The sequence below is a fragment of the Phyllobates terribilis genome, unplaced genomic scaffold, assembly GCF_046119375.1.
Source record: "Phyllobates terribilis strain yellow unplaced genomic scaffold, ASM4611937v1 Scaffold_5__5_contigs__length_657084704, whole genome shotgun sequence".
NCBI classification, from domain to species: domain Eukaryota; kingdom Metazoa; phylum Chordata; class Amphibia; order Anura; family Dendrobatidae; genus Phyllobates; species Phyllobates terribilis.
Window position 1 is genome coordinate 332,303,344 of NW_027362765.1, and position 24,046 is coordinate 332,327,389.

Consider the following 24,046-nt stretch of genomic DNA (forward strand, 5'->3'; position numbering starts at 1 on the left):
GAGACGTGCAGGTCGCAGTAGCTTAACAAGATCGTTTAAATGCCCCTTGGAAAAGGGGTGGAGGTCGCAGTAGCTTAACATGACAGTTTAATTGCCCCTTGAAAGAGACATGCAGGTCGCAGCAGCTTAACAAGACTGTTTAAATGCCCCTTGGAAGAGACGTGCAGGTCGCAGTAGCTTAACAAGACTGTTTAAATGCCCCTTGGAAGAGACATGCAGGTTGCAGTAGCTTAACAAAACGGTTTAAATGCCCCATGGAAGAGACGTGCAGGTCGAAGTAGCTTAACACGACGGTTTAAATGTCAGTTGGAAGAGACGTGCAGGGTGCAGTAGCTTAATAAGACGGTTTAAATGCCCCTTGGAAAAGTGGTGGAGGTTACAGTAGCTTAACAAGACGGTTTAAATGCCCCTTGGAAGAGACGTGCAGGTCGCAGTAGCTTAATAAGACGGTTTGAATGTCAGTTGGAAGAGACGTGCAGGATGCAGTAGCTTAATAAGACGGTTTAAATGCCCCTTGGAAGAGACGTGCAGGTCGCAGGAGCTTAAAAAGACGGTTTAAATGCCCCTTGGAAGAGACGTGCAGGTCGCAGTAGCTTAACAAGACTGTGTAAATCCCCCTTGGAAGAGATGTGCAGATCGCAGTAGCTTAATAAGACGGTTTAAATGTCAGTTGGAAGAGACGTGCAGGTCGTAGTAGCTTATTAAGACGGTTTAAATGCCCCTTCGAAGAGACGTGCAGGTCGCATTAGCTTAACAAGATGGTTTAAATGCCCCTTGGAAGAGACGTGCAGGTTGCAGTAGCGTAACAAGACGGTTTAAATGACCTTTGGTAGAGAAGTGCAGGTCGCAGTAGCTTAACAAGACGATTTAAATGCCCCTTGGAAGAGCGGTGGAGGTCGCAGAAGTTTAACAAGATGGTTTAAATGCCTCTTGGAAGAGACATGCAGGTCGCAGTAGCTTACCAAGACGATTTAAATGCCCCTTGGAAGAGACGTGCAGGTCGCAGTAACTTAACAAGATCGTTTAAATGCCCCTTGGAAAAGGGGTGGAGGTCGCAGTAGCTTAACATGACAGTTTAAATGCCCCTTGGAAGAGACATGCAGGTCGCAGCAGCTTAACAAGACTGTTTAAATGCCCTTTGGAAGAGACGTGCAGGTCGCAGTAGCTTAAAAAGATGGTTTAAATGCCCCTTGGTAGAGACATGCATGTCGCAGTAGCTTAACAAGACGTTTTAAATGCCCCTTGGAAAAGTGGTGGAGGTTACAGTAGCTTAACAAGACTGTTTAAATGCCCCTTGGAAGAGACGTGCAAGTCGCAGTAGCTTAACAAGACGGTTTAAATGCCCCTTGGAAGAGACGTGCAGGTCGCAGTAGCTTAACAATCGGTTTAAATGCACCTTGGAAAAGTGGTGGAGGTTACAGTAGCTTAACAAGACTGTTTAAATGCCCCTTGGAAGAGACGTGCAAGTCGCAGTAGCTTAAAAAGATGGTTTAAATGCTCCTTGGAAGAGACGTGCAGGTCGCATTAGCTTAATAAGACGGTTTAAATGTCAGTTGGAAGAGACGTGCAGGTCATAGTAGCTTATTAAGACGGTTTAAATGCCCCTTGGAATAGGCTCGCAGGTCGCAATAGCTTACCAAGACGGTTTAAATGCCTCTTGGAAGAGACGTGCAGGTTGCAGTAGCGTAACAAGACGGTTTAAATGACCTTTGGTAGAGAAGTGCAGGTCGCAGTAGCTTAACAAGACGGTTTAAATGCCCCTTGGAAGAGCGGTGGAGGTCGCAGAAGTTTAACAAGACGGTTTAAATGCCTCTTGGAAGAGACATGCAGGTCGCAGCAGCTTAACAAGATGGTTTAAATGCCCCTTGGAAGAGACATGCAGGTCGCAGTAGCTTAACAAGACGATTTAAATGCCCCTTGGAAAAGTGGTGGAGGTTACAGTAGCTAAACAAGAAGGTTTAAATGGCCATTGGAAGAGACGTGCAGGTCCCAGTAGCTTAACAAGACAGTTTAAATGCCCCTTGGAAGAGACATGCAGGTCGCAGTAGCTTAACAAGACGGTTTAAATGCCCCTTGGAAGAGACGTGCAGGTCGTTGTAGCTTAATAAGACGGTTTAAATGCCCCTTGGAAGAGACGTGCAGGTCGCAGTAGCTTAACAAGACGGCTTAAATGCCCCTTGGCAGAGACACGCAGGTCGCAGTAGCTTAACAAAAGGGTTTAAATGCCCCTTGAAATAGGCTTGCAGTTCGCAGTAGCTTACCAAGACAGTTTAAATGCCCCTTGGTAGAGACGTACAGGTCACAGTAGCTTAACAAGACGGTTAAAATGACCTTTGGAAGAGCGGTGGAGGTTACAGAAGCTTAACAAGATGGTTTAAATGCCCCTTGGAAGAGACGTGCATGTCACAGTAGATTAACAAGACGGTTAAATGCCCCTTGGTAGAGACGTGCAGGTCCCAGTAGCTCAACAAAATGGTTTAAATACCCCTTGCAAGAGACGTGCAGGTCACAGTAGCTTAACAAGACGGTTTAAATGCCCCTTGGAAGAAACGTGCAGGTCGCAGTAGCTTAACAAGACGGTTTAAATGCCCCTTGGAAGAGACGTGCAGGTCGCAGTAGCTTAACAAGACGGTTTAAATGCCCTTTGGAAGAGCGCTGGAGGTCGTAATCGCTTATCAAGACTGATTAAATGCCCCTTGGTAGAGATGTGCAGGTCGCATCAGCTTAACAAGACGGTTTAAATGTCCCTTGGAAGAGACGTGCAGGTCGCAGTAGCTTAACAAGACGGTTTAATTGCCCCTTGGAAGAGCGGTGGATGTCGCAGTAGCTTAACAAGACAGTTTAAATGCCCCTTGGAAGAGATGTGCAGGTCGCAGTAGCTTAACAAGATGGATTAAATACCCCTTGGAAAAGATGAGCAAATCGCAGTAGCTTAACAAGACGGTTTAAATGCCCCTTGGAAGAGACGTGCAGGTCGCAGCAGTTTAACAAGACGGTTGAAATGCCCCTTGGAAGAGAGGTGGAGGTCGCAGTAGCTGAACAAGACGGTTTAAATGCCCCTTGGAAGAGACGTGCAAGTCGCAGTAGCTTAACAAGATGGTTTAAATGCCCCTTGGAATAGGCTTGCAGGTCGCAATAGCTTACCAAGACGGTTTAAATGCCTCTTGGAAGAGACGTGCAGGTTGCAGTAGCGTAACAAGACGGTTTAAATGACCTTTGGTAGAGAAGTGCAGGTCGCAGTAGCTTAACAAGACGGTTTAAATGCCCCTTGGAAGAGCGGTGGAGGTCGCAGAAGTTTAACAAGACGGTTTAAATGCCTCTTGGAAGAGACATGCAGGTCGCAGTAGCTTACCAAGACGATTTAAATGCACCTTGGAAGAGACGTGCAGGTCGCAGTAGCTTAACAAGATCGTTTAAATGCCCCTTGGAAAAGGGGTGGAGGTCGCAGTAGCTTAACATGACAGTTTAATTGCCCCTTGGAAGAGACATGCAGGTCGCAGCAGCTTAAAAAGACTGTTTAAATGCCCCTTGGAAGAGACGTGCAGGTCGCAGTAGCTTAAAAAGATGGTTTAAATGCCCCCTGGTAGAGACATGCATGTCGCAGTAGCTTAACAAGACGTTTTAAATGCCCCTTGGAAAAGTGGTGGAGGTTACAGTAGCTTAACAAGACTGTTTAAATGCCCCTTGGAAGAGACGTGCAAGTCGTAGTAGCTTAACAAGACGGTTTAAATGCCCCTTGGAAGAGACGTGCAGGTTGCAGTAGCTTAACAAAACGGTTTAAATGCCCCATGGAAGAGACGTGCAGGTCGCAGTAGCTTAACAAGACGTTTTAAATGCCCCTTGGAAAAGTGGTGGAGGTTACAGTAGCTTAACAAGACTGTTTAAATGCCCCTTGGAAGAGACGTGCAAGTCGCAGTAGCTTAACAAGATGGTTTAAATGCACCTTGGAAGAGACGTGCAGGTCGCAATAGCTTAAAAAGATGGTTTAAATGCCCCTTCGAAGAGACGTGCAGGTCGCAGTAGCTTAATAAGACGGTTTAACTGTCAGTTGGAAGAGACGTGCAGGTCGTAGTAGCTTATTAAGACGTTTTAAATGCCCCTTCGAAGAGACGTGCAGGTCGCAGTAGCTTAACAAGATGGTTTAAATGCCCCTTGGAATAGGCTTGCAGGTCGCAAAAGCTTACCAAGACGGTTTAAATGCCTCTTGGAAGAGACGTGCAGGTTGCAGTAGCGTAACAAGACGGTTTAAATGACCTTTGGTAGAGAAGTGCAGGTCGCAGTAGCTTAATAAGACGGTTTAAATGCCCCTTGGAAGAGCGGTGGAGGTCGCAGAAGTTTAACAAGACGGTTTAAAAGCCTCTTGGAAGAGACATGCAGGTCGCAGCAGCTTAACAAGATGGTTTAAATGCCCCTTGGAACAGACGTGCAGGTCCCAGTAGCTTAACAAGATGGATTAAATGCCCCTTGGAAGAGACATGCAGGTCGCAGTAGCTTAACAAGACGATTTAAATGCCCCTTGGAAAAGTGGTGGAGGTTACAGTAGCTAAACAAGAAGGTTTAAATGCCCATTGGAAGAGACGTGCAAGTCACAGTAGCTGAACAAGATAGTTTAAATGCCCCTTGGAAGAGACGTGCAGGTGGCAGTAGCTTAATAAGACAGTTTAAATGTCCCTTGGAAGAGACATGCAGGTCGCAGTAGCTTAACAAGACGGTTTAAATGCCCCTTGGAAGAGACGTGCAGGTCGCTGTAGCTTAATAACACGTTTTAAATGCCCCTTGGTAGAGACCTACAGGTCGCAGTAGCTTAACAAGACGGTTTAAATGCCCCTTGGCAGAGACATGCAGGTCGCAGTAGCTTAACAAAAGGGTTTAAATGCCCCTTGAAATAGGCTAGCAGGTCGCAGTAGCTTACCAAGATGGTTTAAATGCCCCTTGGAAGAGACGTGCATGTCACAGTAGATTAACAAGACGGTTTAAATGCCCCTTGGTAGAGACGTGCAGGTCGCAATAGCTAAACAAGACGGTTTAAATGCCCCTTGGAAGAGCGGCGGGGTCGCAGTAGCTTAACAAAACGATTTAATTGCCCCTTGGAAGAGACGTGCAGGTCACAGTAGCTTAATAAGATGGTTTAAATGCACCTTGGAAGAGACGTGCAGGTCCCAGTAGCTTAACAAAATGGTTTAAATACCCCTTGCAAGAGACGTGCAGGTCACAGTAGCTTAACAAGACGGTTTAAATGCCCCTTGGAAGAAACGTGCAGGCCGCAGTAGCTTAACAAGACGGTTTAAATGCCCCTTGGAAGAGACGTGCAGGTCGCAGTAGCTTAATAAGACGGTTTAAATGCCCTTTGGAAGAGCGCTGGAGGTCGTAATAGCTTATCAAGACTGATTAAATGCCCCTTGGTAGAGACGTGCAGGTCGCATCAGCTTAACAAGATGGTTTAAATGTCCCTTGGAAGAGACATGCAGGTCGCAGTAGCTTAACAAGACGGTTTAATTGCCCCTTGGAAGAGCGGTCGATGTCGCAGTAGCTTAACAAGACAGTTTAAATGCCCCTTGGAAGAGATGTGCAGGTCGCAGTAGCTTAACAAGATGGATTAAATACCCCTTGGAAGAGTTGTGCAAATCGCAGTAGCTTAACAAGACGGTTTAAATGCTCCTTGGAAGAGACGTGCAGGTCGCAGCAGCTTAACAAGACGGTTGAAATGCCCCTTGGAAGAGAGGTAGAGGTCGCAGTAGCTTAACAAGACGGTTTAAATGCCCCTTGGAAGAGACGTGCAAGTCGCAGTAGCTTAACAAGACGGTTGAAATGCCCCTTGGAAGAGAGGTGGAGGTCGCAGTAGCTTAACAAGACGGTTTAAATGCCCCTTGGAAGAGACGTGCAGGTCGCAGTAGCTTAACAAGACAGTTTAAATGCACCTTGGAAGAGACGTGCAAGTCGCAGTAGCTTAAAAAGACGGTTTAAATGAGCCCTGGAAGAGAGGTGCAGGTCACAGTAGCTTAACAAGACGGTTTAAATGAGCCTTGGAAGAGACATGCAGGTCGCAGTAGCTTAACAATACGATTTAAATGCCCCTTGGAAGAGACGTGCAGGTCGCAGTAGCTTAACAAAACGGTTTAAATACCCCTTGCAAGGGACGTGCGGCTCACAGTAGCTTAACAAGACGGTTTAAATGCCCCTTGGAAGAGACGTGCAGGTCGCAGTAGCTTAACAAGATGGTTTAAATGCCCCTTGGAAGAGCGGTGGAGGTCGTAGTAGCTTATAAAGACTGATTAAAAGCCCCTTGGTAGAGACGTGCATGTCGCATCAGCTTAACAAGACCGTTTAAATGCCCCTTGGAAGAGACGTGCAAGTCGCAGTAGCTTAACAAGACGGTTTAAATGCCCCTTGGAAAATCGGTGGAGGTCGCAGTAGATTAACAAGATGGATTAAATGCCCCTTGGAAGAGACATGCAAGTCGCAATAGCTTAACAACATGGTTTACATGCCCCTTGGAAGAGCGGTGGAGGTCGCAGTAGCTTAACAAGACAGTTTAAATGCCCCTTGGAAGAGATGTGTAGGTCGCAGTAGATTAACAACACGGTTTACATGCCCCTTGGAAGAGCGGTGGAGGTCGCAGTAGCTTAACAAGATGGCTTAAATGCCCCTTGGAAGAGCGGTGGAGGTTGCAGTAGCTTAAAAAGACGGTTTAAATGCCCCTTGGAAGAGCGGTGGAGGTCACAGTAGCTTAACAAGACGGTTTAATTACCCCTTGGAAGAGACATGCAGGTCGCAGCAGCTTAACAAGACGGTTTAAATGCCCCTTGGAAGAGCGGTGGAGATCGCAGTAGCTTAACAAGACAGTTTAAATGCCCCTTGGAAGAAACGTGCAGGTCGCAGTAGCTTAACAAGATGGTTTAAATGCCCCTTGGAAGAGATGTGCAGGTCGCAGTAGCTTAACAAGACGGTTTAAATGCCCCTTGGAAAAGCGGTGGAGGTCGCAGTAGATTAACAAGATGGATTAAATGCCCCTGGGAAGAGACGTGCAAGTCGCAGTAGCTTAACAAGAGGGTTTTAATGCCCCTTGGAAGAGCGGAGGATGTCGCAGTAGCTTAACAAGACAGTTTAAATGCCCCTTGGAAGAGACGTGCAGGTCGCAGTAGCTTAACAAGACGGTTTAAATGCCCCTTGGAAGAGCGGTGGAGGTCGCAGTAGCTTAACAAGACAGTTTAAAGGCCCCTTGGAAGAAACGTGCAGGTCGCAGTAGCTTAATAAGACGGTTTAAATGCCCCTTGGAAGAGACGTGCAGGTCGCAGTAGCTTAAAAAGACGGTTTAAATGCCCCTTGGAAGAGACATGCAGGTCGCAGCAGCTTAAATAGACTGTTTAAATGCCCCTTGGAAAAGACATGCAGGTCGCAGTGGCTTAACAAGACAGTTTAAATGCCCCTTGGAAGAGACGTGCAGGTCGCAGTAGCTTAACAAGACGGTTTAAATGCCCCTTGGAAGTGCGGTGGAGGTCGCAGTAGCTTAACAAGACAGTTTTAATGCCCCTTGGAAGAGACGTGCAGGTCGCAGTAGCTTAAAAAGACGGTTTAAATGCCCCTTGGAAGAGACGTGCAGGTCGCAGTAGCTTAACAAGACGGTTTAAATGAGCCTTGGAAGAGAGGTGCAGGTCGCAGTAGCTTAACAAGACGATTTAGATGCCCCTTGGAAGAGACGTGCAGGTCGCAGTAGCTTAACAAAATGGTTTAAATACCCCTTGCAAGAGACGTGCAGGTCATAGTAGCTCAACAAGACGGTTTAAATGCCCCTTGGAAGAGACGTGCAGGTCGCAGTAGCTTAACAAGACGGTTTAAATGCCCCTTGGAAGAGCGGTGGAGGTCGTAGTAGCTTATCAAGACTGATTAAATGCCCCTTGGTAGAGACGTGCAGGTCGCATCAGCTTAACAAGGAGGTTTAAATGTCCCTTGGAAGAGACGTGCAGGTCGCAGTAGTTTAACAAGACGGTTTAAATGCCCCTTGGAAGAGACGTGCAGGTCGCAGTAGCTTAACAAGATGGTTTAAATGCCCCTTGGAAGAGAAGAGCAAGTCGCAGTAGCTTAACAAGATGGTTTAAATGAGCCTTCGAAGAGACGTGCAGGTCGCAGTAGCTTAACAAGACGGATTTAATGCCCCTTGGAAGACACGAGCAGGTCGCAGTAGCTTAACAAGAGGGTTTAAATGCCCCATGGAAGAGACGTGCAGGTCGCAGTAGCTTAACAAGATGGTTTAAATGCCCCTTGGAAAAGTCGTGCAAGTCGCAGTAGCATAAAAAGACGGTTTAAATGCGCCTTGGAAGAGACGGGCAGGTCGCAGTAGCTTAACAAGACGGTTTAAATGCCCCATGGAAGACACGAGCAGGTCGCAGTAGCTTAACAAGAGGGTTTAAATGCCCCTTGGAAGAGCGGAGGATGTCGCAGTAGCTTAACAAGACAGTTTAAATGCCCCTTGGAAGAGACGTGCAGGTCGCAGTAGCTTAACAAGACAGTTTAAATGCCCATTGGAAGAGCGGTGGAGGTCGCAGTAGCTTAACAAGACAGTTTAAATGCCCCTTGGAAGAAACGTGCAGGTCGCAGTAGCTTAACAAGACGGTTTAAATGCCCCTTGGAAGAGACGTGCAGGTCGCAGTAGCTTAAAAAGACGGTTTAAATGCCCCTTGGAAGAGACATGCAGGTCGCAGCAGCTTAAAAAGACTGTTTAAATGCCCCTTGGAAAAGACGTGCAGGTCGCAGTGGCTTAACAAGACAGTTTAAATGCCCCTTGGAAGAGACATGCAGGTCGTAGTAGCTTAACAAGACGGTTTAAATGCCCCTTGGAAGAGCGGTGGAGGTCGCAGTAGCTTAACAAGACAGTTTTAATGCCCCTTGGAAGAAACGTGCAGGTCGCAGTAGCTTAACAAGACGGTTTAAATGCCCCTTGGAAGAGACGTGCAGGTCGCAGTAGCTTAAAAAGACGGTTTAAATGCCCCTTGGAAGAGACGTGCAGGTCGCAGTAGCTTAACAAGACGGTTTAAATGCCCCTTGGAAGAGCGGTGGAGGTCGTAGTAGCTTATCAAGACTGATTAAATGCCCCTTGGTAGAGACGTGCAGGTCGCAGTAGCTTAACAAGACTGTTTAAATCCCCCTTGGAAGAGTTATGCAGGTCCCAGTAGCTTAACAACATGGTTTAAATGCCCCTTGGAAGAGACGTGCAGGTCGCAGTAGCTTAACAAGACGGTTTAAATGCCCCTTGGAACAGACGAGCAAGTCGCAGTAGCTTAAAAAGACGGTTTAAATGAGCCTTGGAAGAGACGTGCAGGTCGCAGTAGCTTAACAAGACGATTTAAATGCCCCTTGGAAGACACGAGCAGGTCGCAGTAGCTTAACAAGAGGGTTTAAATGCCCCGTGGAAGATTGGTGGAGGTCGCAGTAGCTTAACAAGACAGTTTAGATGCCCCTTGGAAGAGACGTGCAGGTCGCAGTGGCTTAACAAGACAGTTTAAATGCCCCTTGGAAGACACGTGCAGGTCGCAGTAGCTTAACAAGACGGTTTAAATGCCCCTTGGAAGAGCGGTGGAGGTCGCAGTAGCTTAACAAGATAGTTTAAATGCCCCTTGGAAGAAACGTGCAGGTCGCAATAGCTTAACAAGACTGTTTAAATGCCCCTTAGAAAAGCGGTGGAGGTCGCAGTAGATTAACAAGATGGATTAAATGCCCCTTGGAAGAGATGTGCAAGTTGCAGTAGCTTAACAAGATGGTTTACATGCCCCTTGGAAGAGTGGTGGAGCTCGCAGTAGCTTAAGAAGACGGTTTAAATGCCCATTGGAAGAGCAGTGGAGGTTGCAGTAGCTTACCAAGACAGTTTAAATGCCCCTTGGAAGAGAAGTGCAGGTCGCAGTAGCTTAACAAAACGGTTTAAATGCCCCTTGGAAGAGACGTGCAGGTCGCAGTAGCTTAACAAGGCGGTTTAAATGCCCCTTGGAAGAGACGAGCAAGTCGCAGTAGCTTAAAAAGACGGTATAAATGAGCCTTGGAAGAGACGTGCAGGTCGCAGTAGCTTAACAAGACGGTTCAAATGCCCCTTGGAAGACACGAGCAGGTCGCAGTAGCTTAACAAGAGGGTTTAAATGCCCCTTGGAAGAGCGGTGGAGGTCGCAGTAGCTTAACAAGACAGTTTAGATGCCCCTTGGAAGAGACGTGCAGGTCGCCGTAGCTTAACAAGACGGTTTAAATGCCCCTTGGAAGAGACGTGCAGGTCGCAGTAGCTTAACAAGATGGTTTAAATGCCCCCTGGAAAAGTCGTGGAGTTTACAGTAGCTTAACAAGACGGTTTAAATGCCCCTTGGAAAAGACGTGCAAGTCGCTGTAGCTTAAGAAGACGGTTTAAATGCCCCTTGGAAGAGTGGTGGAGCTCGCAGTAGCTTAACAAGACGGTTTAAATGCCCCTTGGAAGAGCAGTGGAGGTCGCAGTAGCTTACCAAGACAGTTTAAATGCCCCTTGGAAGAGACGTGCAGGTCGCATTCGCTTAAAAAGACGGTTTAAATGCGCCTTGGAAGAGACGGGCAGGTCGCAGCAGCTTAACAAGACGGTTTAAATGCCCCTTGGAAGAGCGATGGAGGTCGTAGTAGGTTATCAAGACTGATTAAATACCCCTTGGTAGAGACGTGCAGGTCGCATCAGCTTAACAAGACGGCTTAAATGCCCCTTGGAAGAGACGTGCAGGTCGCAGCAGCTTAACAAGACGGTTTAAATGCACCTTGGAAGAGACGTGCAAGTCGCAGTAGCTTAAAAAGCCGGATTAAATGAGCCTTGGAAGAGAGTTGCAGGTCACAGTAGCTTAACAAGACGGTTTAAATGAGCCTTGGAAGAGACATGCAGGTCGCAGTAGCTTAACAAGACGATTTAAATGCCCCTTGGAAGAGACGTGCAGGTCGCAGTAGCTTAACGAAACGGTTTAAATACCCCTTGCAAGGGACGTACGGGTCACAGTAGCTTAACAAGACGGTTTAAATGCCCCTTGGAAGAGACGTGCAGGTCGCAGTAGCTTAACAAGATGGTTTAAATGCCCCTTGGAAGAGCGATGCAGGTCGTAGTAGCTTATCAAGACTGATTAAAAACCCCTTGGTAGAGACGTGCAGGTCGCATCAGCTTAACAAGACGGTTTAAATGCCCCTTGGAAGAGACGTGCAAGTCGCAGTAGCTTAAAAAGACGGTTTAAATGCCCCTTGGAAAATCAGTGGAGGTCGCAGTAGATTAACAAGATGGATTAAATGCCCCTTGGAAGAGACGTGCAAGTCGCAGTAGCTTAACAACATGGTTTACATGCCCCTTGGAAGAGCGGTGGAGGTCGCAGTAGCTTAACAAGATGGTTTAAATGCCCCTTGGAAGAGCGGTGGAGGTCGCAGTAGCTTATCAAGACAGTTTAAATGCCCCTTGGAAGAGATGTGGAGGTCGCATTAGATTAACAACACGGTTTACATGCCCCTTGGAAGAGCGGTGGAGGTCGCAGTAGCTTAAAAAGATGGTTTAAATGCCCCTTGGAAGAGCGGTGGAGGTCGCAGTAGCTTAAAAAGACGGTTTAAATGCCCCTTGGAAGAGACGTGCAGGTTGCAGTAGCTTAACAAGACGGTTTAAATGCCCCTTGGAAGAGCGGTGGAGGTCGCAGTAGCTTAACAAGACAGTTTAATTACCCCTTGGAAGAGACATGCAGGTCGCAGCAGCTTAACAAGATCTTTTAAATGCCCCTTGGAAGAGACGTGCAGGTCGCAGTAGTTTAACAAGACGTTTTAAATGCCCCTTTGAAAAGTGGTGGAGGTTACAGTAGCTTAACAAGACGGTTTAAATGCCCCTTGGAAGAGACGTGCAAGTCGCAGTAGCTTAAGAAGACGGTTTAAATGCCCCTTGGAAGAGACGTGCAGGTCGCAGTAGCTTAACAAGATGTTTTAAATGCCCCGTGGAAGAGCGGTGGAGGTCGCAGTAGCTTAACAAGACTGTTCAGATGCCCCTTGGAAAAGACGTGCAGGTCGCCGTAGCTTAACAAGACGGTTTAAATGCCCCTTGGAAGAAACGTGCAGGTCGCAGTAGCTTAACAAGATGGTTTAAATGCCCCTTGTAAAAGTCGTGGAGGTTACAGTAGCTTAACAAGACGGTTTAAATGCCCCTTGGAAAAGACGTGCAGGTCGCAGTAGCTTAAAAAGACGGTTTAAATGCCCCTTGGAAGAGACGTGCAGGTCGCAGTAGCTTAACACGACGGTTTAAATGCCCCTTGGAAGAGCGGAGGATGTCGCAGTAGCTTAACAAGACAGTTTAAATGCCCCTTGTAAGAAACGTGCAAGTCGCAGTAGCTTAACATGACGATTTAAATGCCCCTTGGAAGAGACGTGCAGGTCGCAGTAGCTTAATAAGACAGGTTTAAATGCCCCTTGTAAGAGACATGCAGGTCACAGTAGCTTAACAACACGGTTTAAATGCCCCTTGGAAGAGTGGTGGAGCTCGCAGTAGCTTAACAAGATGATTTAAATGCCCCTTGGAAGAGCAGTGGAAGTCGCAGTAGCTTACCAAGACAGTTTAAATGCCCCTTGGAAGAGACGTGCAGGTCGCAGTAGCTTAAAAACACGGTTTAAATGCGCCTTGGAAGAGACAGGCAGGTCGCAGTAGCTTAACAAGACGGTTTAAATGCCCCATGGAAGACACGAGCAGGTCACAGTAGCTTAACAAGAGGGTTTAAATGCCCCTTGGAAGAGCGGAGGATGTCGCAGTAGCTTAACAAGACAGTTTAAATGCCCCTTGGAAGAGACGTGCAGGTCGCAGTAGCTTACCAAGACAGTTTAAATGCCCCTTGGAAGAGACGTGCAGGTCGCAGTAGCTTAAAAAGACGGTTTAAATGCCCCTTGGAAGAGACGTGCAGGTCGCAGTAGCTTAACAAGACGGTTTAAATGCCGCTTGGAAAAGACGTGCAGGTCGCAGTGGCTTAACAAGACAGTTTAAATGCCCCTTGGAAAAGACGTGCAGGTCGCAGTAGCTTAACAAGACGGTTTAAATGCCCCATGGAAGAGCGGTGGAGGTCGCAGTGTCTTAACAAGACAGTTTTAATGCCCCTTGGAAGAAACGTGCAGGTCGCAGTAGCTTAACAAGACAGTTTAAATGCCCCTTGGAAGAAACGTGCAAGTCACAGTAGCTTAACTTGACGATTTAAATGCCTCTTGGAAGAGACGTGCAGGTCTCAGTAGCTTAACAAGACGGTTTAAATGCCCCTTGGAAGAGCGGTGGAGGTCGCAGTAGCTTAACAAGACAGTTTAAATGCCCCTTTGAAGAAACGTGCAGGTCGCAGTAGCTTAACAAGATGGTTTAAATGCCCCTTGGAAGAGATGTGCAGGTCGCAGTAGATTAACAAGACGGTTTAAATGCCCTTTGGAAAAGCGGTGGAGGTCGCAGTAGATTAACAAGATGGATTAAATGACCCTGGGAAGAGACGTGCAGGTCGCAGTAGCTTAAAAAGATGGTTTAAATGCCCCTTGGAAGAGACGTGCAGGTCACAGTAGCTCAACAAGACGGTTTAAATGCCCCTTGGAAGAGACGTGCAGGTCGCAGTAGCTTAACAAGACGGTCTAAATGCCCCTTGGAAGAGCGGTGGAGGTCGTAGTAGCTTATCAAGACTGATTAAATGCCCCTTGGTAGAGACGTGCAGGTCGCATCAGCTTAACAAGACGGTTTAAATGTCCCTTGGAAGAGACGTGCAGGTCGCAGTAGCTTAACAAGACGGTTTAAATGCCCCTTGGAAGAGACGTGCAGGTCGCAGTAGCTTAACAAGACGGTTTAAATGCCCCTTGGAAGAGACGAGCAAGTCGCAGTAGCTTAAAATGACGGTTTAAATGAGCCTTCGAAGAGACGTGCAGGTCGCAGTAGCTTAACAAGACGGTTTTAATGCCCCTTGGAAGACACGAGCAGGTCGCAGTAGCTTAACAAGAGAGTTTAAATGCCCCTTGGAAGAGCGGTGGAGGTCGCAGTAGCTTAACAAGACAGTTTAGATGCCCCTTGGAAGAGACGTGCAGGTCGCCGTAGCTTAACAAGACGGCTTAAATGCCCCTTGGAAGAGACGTGCAGGTCGCAGTAGCTTTACAAGATGGTTTAAATGCCCCTTGGAAAATCGTGCAAGTAGCAGTAGCTTAAAAAGACGGTTTAAATGCGCCTTGGAAGAGACGGGCAGGTCGCAGTAGCTTAACAAGACGGTTTAAATGCCCCATGGAAGACACGAGCAGGTCGCAGTAGCTTAACAAGAGGGTTTAAATGCCCCATGGAAGAGCGGAGGATGTCGCAGTAGCTTAACAAGACAGTTTAAATGACCCTTGGAAGAGACGTGCAGGTCGCAGTAGCTTAACAAGACTGTTTAAATGCCCCTTGGAAGAGCGGTGGAGGTCGCAGTAGCTTAACAAGACAGTTTAAATGCCCCTTGGAAGAAACGTGCAGGTCGCAGTAGCTTAACAAGACGGTTTAAATGCCCCTTGGAAGAGACGTGCAGGTCGCAGTAGCTTAAAAAGACGGTTTAAATGCCCCTTGGAAGAGACATGCAGGTCGCAGCAGCTTAAAAAGACGGTTTAAATGCCCCTTGGAAAAGACGTGCAGGTCGCAGTGGCTTAACAAGACAGTTTAAATGCCCCTTGGAAGAGACGTGCAGGTCGCAGTAGCTTAACAAGACGGTTTAAATGCCCCATGGAAGAGCGGTGGAGGTCGCAGTAGCTTAACAAGACAGTTTTAATGCCTCTTGGAAGAAACGTGCAGGTCGCAGTAGCTTAACAAGACGGTTTAAATGCCCCTTGGAAGAGACGTGCAGGTCGCAGTAGCTTAAAAAGACGGTTTAAATGCCCCTTAGAAGAGACGTGCAGGTCGCAATAGCTTAACAAGACGGTTTAAATGCCCCTTGGAAGAGCGGTGGAGGTCGTAGTAGCTTATCAAGACTGATTAAATGCCCCTTGGTAGAGACGTGCAGATCGCAGTAGCTTAACAAGATGGTTTAAATGTCCCTTGGAAGAGACGTGCAAGTCGCAGTAGCTTAACAAGACGGTTTAAATGCCCCTTGGAAAATCGGAGGAGGTCGCAGTAGATTAACAAGATGGATTATATGCCCCTTGGAAGAGACGTGCAAGTCGCAGTAGCTTAACAACACGGTTTACATGCCCCTTGGAAGAGCGGTGGAGGTCGCAGTAGCTTAACAAGACAGTTTAAATGCCCCTTGGAAGAGATGTGCAGGTCGCAGTAGATTAGCAACACGGTTTACATGCCCCTTGGAATAGCGGTGGAGGTCGCATTAGCTTAAAAAGACGGCTTAAATGCTCCTTGGAAGAGACGTGCAGGTCGCAGAAGCTTAAAATGATGGTTTAAATGCCCCTTGGAAGAGTGGTGGAGGTCGCAGTAGCTTAACAAGACAGTTTAATTGCCCCTTGGAAGAGACATGCAGGTCGCAGCAGCTTAACAAGACCGTTTAAATGCCCCTTGGAAGAGACGTGCAGGTCGCAGTAGCTTAACAAGACGGTTTAAATGCCCCTTTGAAAAGTGGTGGAGGTTACAGTAGCTTAACAAGACGGTTTAAATGCCCCTTGGAAGAGACGTGCAGGTCGCAGTAGCTTAAGAAGACGATTTAAATGCCCCTTGGAAGAGACGTGCAGGTCGCAGTAGCTTAACAAGACGGTGTAAATGCCCCTTGGAAAAGTGGTGGAGGTCGCAGTAGCTTAACAAGACGGTTTAAATGACCCTTGGAAGAGACGTGCAAGTCGCAGTAGCTTAACAAGATGGTTTAAATGCCGTTGGAAGAAACGTGCAGGTCGCAGTAGCTTAACAAGATGGTTTAAATGCCCCTTGGAAGAGACGTGCAGGTCGCAGTAGCTTAAGAAGACAATTTAAATGCCCCTTGGAAGAGACGTGCAGGTCGCAGTAGCTTAACAAGACGGTTTAAATGCCCCTTGGAAAAGTGGTGGAGGTTGCAGTAGCTTAACAAGACGATTTAAATGCCCCTTGGAAGAGACGTGCAGGTCGCAGTAGCTTAACAAGACGGTTTAAATGCCCCTTGGAAGAGCGGTGGAGGTCGCAGTAGCTTAAAAAGACAGTTTAAATACCCCTTGGAAGAGACGTGCAGGTCGCAGTAGCTTAACAAGACGGTTTAAATGCCACTTGGAAGAGCGGTGGAGGTCGCAGTAGCTTAACAAGACAGTTTAAATGCCTCTTGGAAGAGACGTGCAGGTCGCAGTAGCTTAATAAGACAGTTTAAATGCCCCTTGAAAGAGACGTGCAGGTCGCAGTAGCTTAACAAGACGGTTTAAATGCCCCTTGGAAGAGACGTGCAGGTCGCAGTAGCTTAACAAGGCTGTTTAAATCCCCCTTGGAACTTGGAAGAGTTATGCAGTTCACAGTAGCTTAACAAGACGGTTTAAATGCCCCTTGGAAGAGACGAGCAAGTCGCAGTAGCTTAAAAAGACGATTTAAATGAGCCTTGGAAGAGACGTGCAGGTCGCAGTAGCTTAACAAGACGATTTAAATGCCCCTTGGAAGACACGAGCAGGTCGCAGTAGCTTAACAAGAGGGTTTAAATGCCCCGTGGAAGAGCGGTGGAGGTCGCAGTAGCTTAACAAGACAGTTTAAATGCCCCTTGGAAGAGAAGTGCAGGTCGCAGTAGCTTAACAAAACGGTTTAAATGCCCCTTGCAAGAGCGGTGGAGGTCGCAGTAGCTTAACAAGACAGTTTAAATGCCCCTTGGAAGAAACGTGCAGGTCGCAGTAGCTTAACAAGACGGTTTAAATGCCCCTTGGAAGAGACGTGCAGGTCGCAGTAGCTTAACAAGACGGTTTAAATGCCCCTTGGAAGAGACGAGCAACTCGCAGTAGATTAAAAAGACGGTTTAAATGAGCCTTGGAAGAGACTTGCAGGTCGCAGTAGCTTAACAAGACGGTTTAAATGCCCCTTGGAAGACACGAGCAGGTCGCAGTAGCTTAACAAGAGGGTTTAAATGCCCCTTGGAAGAGCGGTGGAGGTCGCAATAGCTTAACAAGACAGTTTAGATGCCCCTTGGAAGAGACGTGCAGGTCGCCGTAGCTTAACAAGACGGTTTAAATTCCCCTTGGAAGAGACGTGCAGGTCGCAGTAGCTTAACAAGATGGTTTAAATGCCCCTTGGAAAAGTCGTGGAGTTTACAGTAGCTTAACAAGACGGTTTAAATGCCCCTTGGAAAAGACGTGCAAGTCGCAGTAGCTTAACAACACGGTTTAAATGCCCCTTGGAAGAGTGGTGGAGCTCGCAGTAGCTTAACAAGATGATATAAATGCCCCTTGGAAGAGCAGTGGAAGTCGCAGTAGCTTACCAAGACAGTTTAAATGCCCCTTGGAAGAGACGTGCAGGTCGCAGTAGCTTAAAAACACGGTTTAAATGCGCCTTGGAAGAGACAGGCAGGTCGCAGTAGCTTAACAAGACGGTTTAAATGCCCCATGGAAGACACGAGCAGGTCACAGTAGCTTAACAAGAGGGTTTAAATGCCCCTTGGAAGAGCGGAGGATGTCGCAGTAGCTTAACAAGACAGTTTAAATGCCCCTTGGAAGAGACGTGCAGGTCGCAGTAGCTTATCAAGACAGTTTAAATGCCCCTTGGAAGAGACGTGCAGGTCGCAGTAGCTTAAAAAGACGGTTTAAATGTCCCTTGGAAGAGACGTGCAGGTCGCAGTAGCTTAACAAGACGGTTTAAATGCCGCTTGGAAAAGACGTGCAGGTCGCAGTGGCTTAACAAGACAGTTTAAATGTCCCTTGGAAAAGACGTGCAGGTCGCAGTAGCTTAACAAGACGGTTTAAATGCCCCATGGAAGAGCGGTGGAGGTCGCAGTATCTTAACAAGACAGTTTTAATGCCCCTTGGAAGAATCGTGCAGGTCGCAGTAGCTTAACAAGACGGTTTAAATGCCCCTTGGAAGAGACGTGCAGGTCGCAGTAGCTTAATACGACGGTTTAAATGCCCCTTGGAAGAGACGTGCAGGTCGCAGTAGCTTAACAAGACGGTTTAAATGCCCCTTGGAAGAGCGGTGGAGGTCGTAGTAGCTTATCAAGACTGATTAAATGCCCCTTGGTAGAGACGTGCAAGTCGCATCAGCTTAACAAGACGGTTTAAATGTCCCTTGGAAAAGACGTGCAAGTCGCAGTAGCTTAACAAGACGGTTTAAATGCCCCTTGGAAAATCGGTGGAGGTCACAGTAGATTAACAAGATGGATTAAATGCCCCTTGGAAGAGACGTGCAAGTCGCAGTAGCTTAACAACACGGTTTACATGCCCCTTGGAAGAGCGGTGGAGGTCGCAGTAGCATAACAAGACAGTTTAAATGCCCCTTGGAAGAGATGTGCAGGTCGCAGTAGATTAGCAACACGGTTTACATGCCCCTTGGAAGAGCGGTGGAGGTCGCATTAGCTTAACAAGATGGTTTAAATGCCCCTTGGAAGAGCGGTGGAGGTCGCAGTAGCTTAAAAAGACGGTTTAAATGCTCCTTGGTAGAGACGTGCAGGTCGCAGAAGCTTAAAAAGATGGTTTAAATGCCCCTTGGAAGAGTGGTGGAGGTCGCAGTAGCTTAACAAGACAGTTTAATTGCCACTTGGAAAAGACATGCAGGTCGCAGCAGCTTAACAAGACGGTTTAAATGCCCCTTGGAAGAGACGTGCAGGTCGCAGTAGCTTAACAAGACAATTTAAATGCCCCTTTGAAAAGTGGTGGAGGTTACAGTAGCTTAACAAGATGGTTAAATGCCCCTTGGAAGAGACGTGCAGGTCGCAGTAGCTTAAGAAGACGATTTAAATGCCCCTTGGAAGAGACGTGCAGGTCGCAGTAGCTTAACAAGACGATTTAAATGCCCCTTGGAAGAGACGTGCAGGTCGCAGTAGCTTAACAAGACGTTTTAAATGCCACTTGGAAGAGCGGTGGAGGTCGCAGTAGCTTAACAAGACAGTTTAAATACCCCTTGGAAGAGACGTGCAGGTCGCAGTAGCTTAATAAAACGGTTTAAATGTCCCGTGGAAGAGATGTGCAGGTCGCAGTAGCTTAACAAGACGGTTTAAATGCGCCTTGGAAAAGACGTGCAGGTCGCAGTAGCTTAACAAGACGGTTTAAATGCCACTTGGAAGAGCGGTGGAGGTCGCAGTAGCTTAACAAGACAGTTTAAATGCCTCTTGGAAGAGACGTGCAGGTCGCAGAAGCTTAATAAGACGGTTTAAATGCCCCTTGGAAGAGCGGTGGAGGTCGCAGTAGCTTAACAAGACGGTTTAAATGCCACTTGGAAGAGCGGTGGAGGTCGCAGTAGCTTAACAAGACAGTTTAAATGCCTCTTGGAAGAGACGTGCACGTCGCAGTAGCTTAACAAGACGGTTTAAATGCCCCTTGGAAGAGACGTGCAGGTCGCAGTAGCTTAACAAGACTGTTTAAATCCCCCTTGGAACTTGGAAGAGTTATGCAGTTCACAGTAGCTTAACAAGATGGTTTAAATGCCCCTTGGAATAGGCTTGCAGGTCGCAGTAGCTTAACAAGACTGACTAAATCCCCCTTGGAAGAGTTATGCAGGTCGCAGTAGCTTAACAAGATGGTTTAAATGCCCCTTGGAAGAGACGTGCAGGTCGCAGTAGCTTAACAAGACTGTTTAAATCCCCCTTGGAAGAGTTATGCAGGTTGCAGTAGCTTAACAAGACGGTTTAAATGCCCCTTGGAAGAGCAGTGGAGGTCACAGTAGCTTACCAAGACAGTTTAAATGCCCCTTGGAAGAGACGTGCAGGTCGCAGTAGCTTAACAAGACGGTTTAAATGCCCCTTGGAAGAGACGTGCAGGTCGCAGTAGCTTAACAAGACGGTTTAAATGCCCCTTGGAAGAGACGAGCAAGTCGCAGTAGCTTAAAAAGACGATTTAAATGAGCCTTGGAAGAGACGTGCAGGTCACAGTAGCTTAACAAGACGATTTAAATGCCCCTTGGAAGACACGAGCAGGTCGCAGTAGCTTAACAAGAGGGTTTAAATGCCCCGTGGAAGAGCGGTGGAGGTCGCAGTAGCTTAACAATAGAGATGAGCGTTGTTCTACTCGAACTGTTCGCCAATCTCAAATTCGAGCTGTTTTGGGCGGTGTTCGAGCCGTTCGGCGAACACGAACAATTTGATAAAAATTCGGCTGTTCGAGGTTATGTTCGATAACTGTTCGTGCACCAAAATCATAACTGGATTTTTTCTCAGTAATGATGAAAATTAATGTTAATACGCAGTTTGAGTGTACAGCGGGGTGGGGGGAGGGGCAGGGGATGGATCTCTGCAGGAACAATGAAGATCTCCATTTTTTTTTCTCTTTCCCGCATTTGCAGTGGGGAGGTGCAATCTGTCAGCCTATCAGCAGCGCACACACGGAGCGAAGTGCTTTTTTTCACACAAGCAAGGGCATGTGTCATTGGCAGTGTATGTCACATGTCCTTGCCCTATAAGACCAAGCCATTTTCCCCGTCGCCACCATTTTCTCACTGCTGCAGCTGCGTGTTAGACGGCACCGCTGTTGCTGTGTGCGCTATACCTTGTTAATTTCAAGCCAATTTTTGCACAAATATACAGATAGCTTGGGAGTAAGGAATAGTTGTGATTGCAGTCCTTTTAAGGACTAGGTTACAGCATTTCCTACGACTTTTATCAGGGAGGTCTGTGCTCTTAAATAGATAGGTTGTGGGAGTAAAGACTAATTGTAATTGGAGTCCTTTTCAGGACTAGGTTACATGAGTTCCTATCAGTTTTTGCCAGGCAGGTCTGTGCCAGTGCTGTGCAAGTTTTTTTCACAGCATTTGGCTGAATCTAGCAAAGCTAATCCTTTTTGGCCTATTGCAGAGTGTGTTAGTCAGTGGAGTAGCCTATCTGTGTTGCAAGATATACCACCTGTGTATAGAATACCAATTTTTTTACTGCACCTAGTGAAGTAAAATCTTTTGGGCATAGCATCATTCTATTAGTCCATCTATACTGACCTCCAGCAGGTTGCAAACTGAATATAATTTTTTTCTGCATCTAGCTCTGAAAAAATATTTGGGCTTCTAGCGGTGTGTGGGACTTGGTCTATTAGTCCATCTATACTGACCTCCATCAGGTTGCAAATTAAAAATAATTTTTTTCTGCATCTAGCTCTGAAAAAATATTTGGGCTTCTAGCGGTGTGTGGGACTTGGTCTATTAGTCCATCTATACTGACCTCCATCAGGTTGCAAATGAAAAATAATTTTTTTCTGCATCTAGCTCTAAAAAAATATTTGGGCTTCTAGCAGTGTGTGGGACTTGGTCTATTAGTCCATCTATACTGACCTCCATCAGGTTGCAAATTAAAAATAATTTTTTTCTTCATTTAGCTCTGAAAAAATATTTGGGCTTCTAGCAGTGTGTGGGACTTGTTCTATTAGTCCTTCTATACTGACCTCCAGCAGGTTGCAAATTGAATATAATTTTTTTCTGCATCTAGCTCTGAAAAAATATTTGGGCTTCTAGCGGTGTGTGGGACTTGGTCTATTAGTCCATCTATACTGACCTCCATCAGGTTGCAAATTAAAAATAATTTTTTTCTGCATCTAGCTCTGAAAAAATATTTGGGCTTCTAGCAGTGTGTGGGACTTGGTCTATTAGTCCATCTATACTGACCTCCATCAGGTTGCAAATTAAAAATAATTTTTTTCTTCATTTAGCTCTGAAAAAATATTTGGGCTTCTAGCAGTGTGTGGGACTTGTTCTATTAGTCCTTCTATACTGACCTCCAGCAGGTTGCAAATTGAATATAATTTTTTTCTGCATCTAGCTCTGAAAAAATATTTGGGCTTCTAGCGGTGTGTGGGACTTGGTCTATTAGTCCATCTATACTGACCTCCATCAGGTTGCAAATTAAAAATAATTTTTTTCTGCATCTAGCTCTGAAAAAATATTTGGGCTTCTAGTACTGTGTGGGACTTGGTCTATTAGTCCATCTATACTGACCTCCATCAGGTTGCAAATTGAATCAAAAAATTTTCTGCATCTAGCTCTGAAAAAATATTTGGGCTTCTAGCGGTGTGTGGGACTTGGTCTATTAGTCCATCTATACTGACCTCCATCAGGTTGCAAATTAAAAATAATTTTTTTCTGCATCTAGCTCTGAAAAAATATTTGGGCTTCTAGCAGTGTGTGGGACTTGGTCTATTAGTCCATCTATACTGACCTCCATCAGGTTGCAAATTGAATCAAAAAATTTTCTGCATCTAGCTCTGAAAAAATATTTGGGCTTCTAGCGGTGTGTCGGACTTGGTCTATTAGTCCATCTATACTGACCTCCATCAGGTTGCAAATTAAAAATAATTTTTTTCTGCATCTAGCTCTGAAAAAATATTTGGGCTTCTAGCAGTGTGTGGGACTTGGTCTATTAGTCCATCTATACTGACCTCCATCAGGTTGCAAATTAAAAATAATTTTTTTCTTCATTTAGCTCTGAAAAAATATTTGGGCTTCTAGCAGTGTGTGGGACTTGGTCTATTAGTCCATCTATACTGACCTCCATCAGGTTGCAAATTGAATCAAAAAATTTTCTGCATCTAGCTCTGAAAAAATATTTGGGCTTCTAGCGGTGTGTGGGACTTGGTCTATTAGTCCATCTATACTGACCTCCATCAGGTTGCAAATTAAAAATAATTTTTTTCTGCATCTAGCTCTGAAAAAATATTTGGGCTTCTAGCAGTGTGTGGGACTTGGTCTATTAGTCCATCTATACTGACCTCCATCAGGTTGCAAATTGAATCAAAAAATTTTCTGCATCTAGCTCTGAAAAAATATTTGGGCTTCTAGCGGTGTGTGGGACTTGGTCTATTAGTCCATCTATACTGACCTCCATCAGGTTGCAAATTAAAAATAATTTTTTTCTGCATCTAGCTCTGAAAAAATATTTGGGCTTCTAGCAGTGTGTGGGACTTGGTCTATTAGTCCATCTATACTGACCTCCATCAGGTTGCAAATTAAAAATAATTTTTTTCTTCATTTAGCTCTGAAAAAATATTTGGGCTTCTAGCAGTGTGTGGGACTTGTTCTATTAGTCCTTCTATACTGACCTCCAGCAGGTTGCAAATTGAATATAATTTTTTTCTGCATCTAGCTCTGAAAAAATATTTGGGCTTCTAGCGGTGTGTGGGACTTGGTCTATTAGTCCATCTATACTGACCTCCATCAGGTTGCAAATTAAAAATAATTTTTTTCTGCATCTAGCTCTGAAAAAATATTTGGGCTTCTAGCAGTGTGTGGGACTTGGTCTATTAGTCCATCTATACTGACCTCCATCAGGTTGCAAATTGAATCAAAAAATTTTCTGCATCTAGCTCTGAAAAAATATTTGGGCTTCTAGCGGTGTGTGGGACTTGGTCTATTAGTCCATCTATACTGACCTCCATCAGGTTGCAAATTAAAAATAATTTTTTTCTGCATCTAGCTCTGAAAAAATATTTGGGCTTCTAGCAGTGTGTGGGACTTGGTCTATTAGTCCATCTATACTGACCTCCATCAGGTTGCAAATTGAATCAAAAAATTTTCTGCATCTAGCTCTGAAAAAATATTTGGGCTTCTAGCGGTGTGTGGGACTTGGTCTATTAGTCCATCTATACTGACCTCCATCAGGTTGCAAATTAAAAATAATTTTTATCTGCATCTAGCTCTGAAAAAATATTTGGGCTTCTAGCAGTGTGTGGGACTTGGTCTATTAGTCCATCTATACTGACCTCCATCAGGTTGCAAATTGAATCAAAAAATTTTCTGCATCTAGCTCTGAAAAAATATTTGGGCTTCTAGCGGTGTGTGGGACTTGGTCTATTAGTCCATCTATACTGACCTCCATCAGGTTGCAAATTAAAAATAATTTTTTTCTGCATCTAACCCAGCCAATAGTTTTGGCCTAATACCACAGTTTGGCCACTCAGCTCTGCTCGGTTACCATCCATTGTTTTTTTGTGCAAACAACTCCAGAGTTGTGAATTAGTTAACCACCAAAATGAGTGGAAAAAGGCCTGCTGCTGGTGG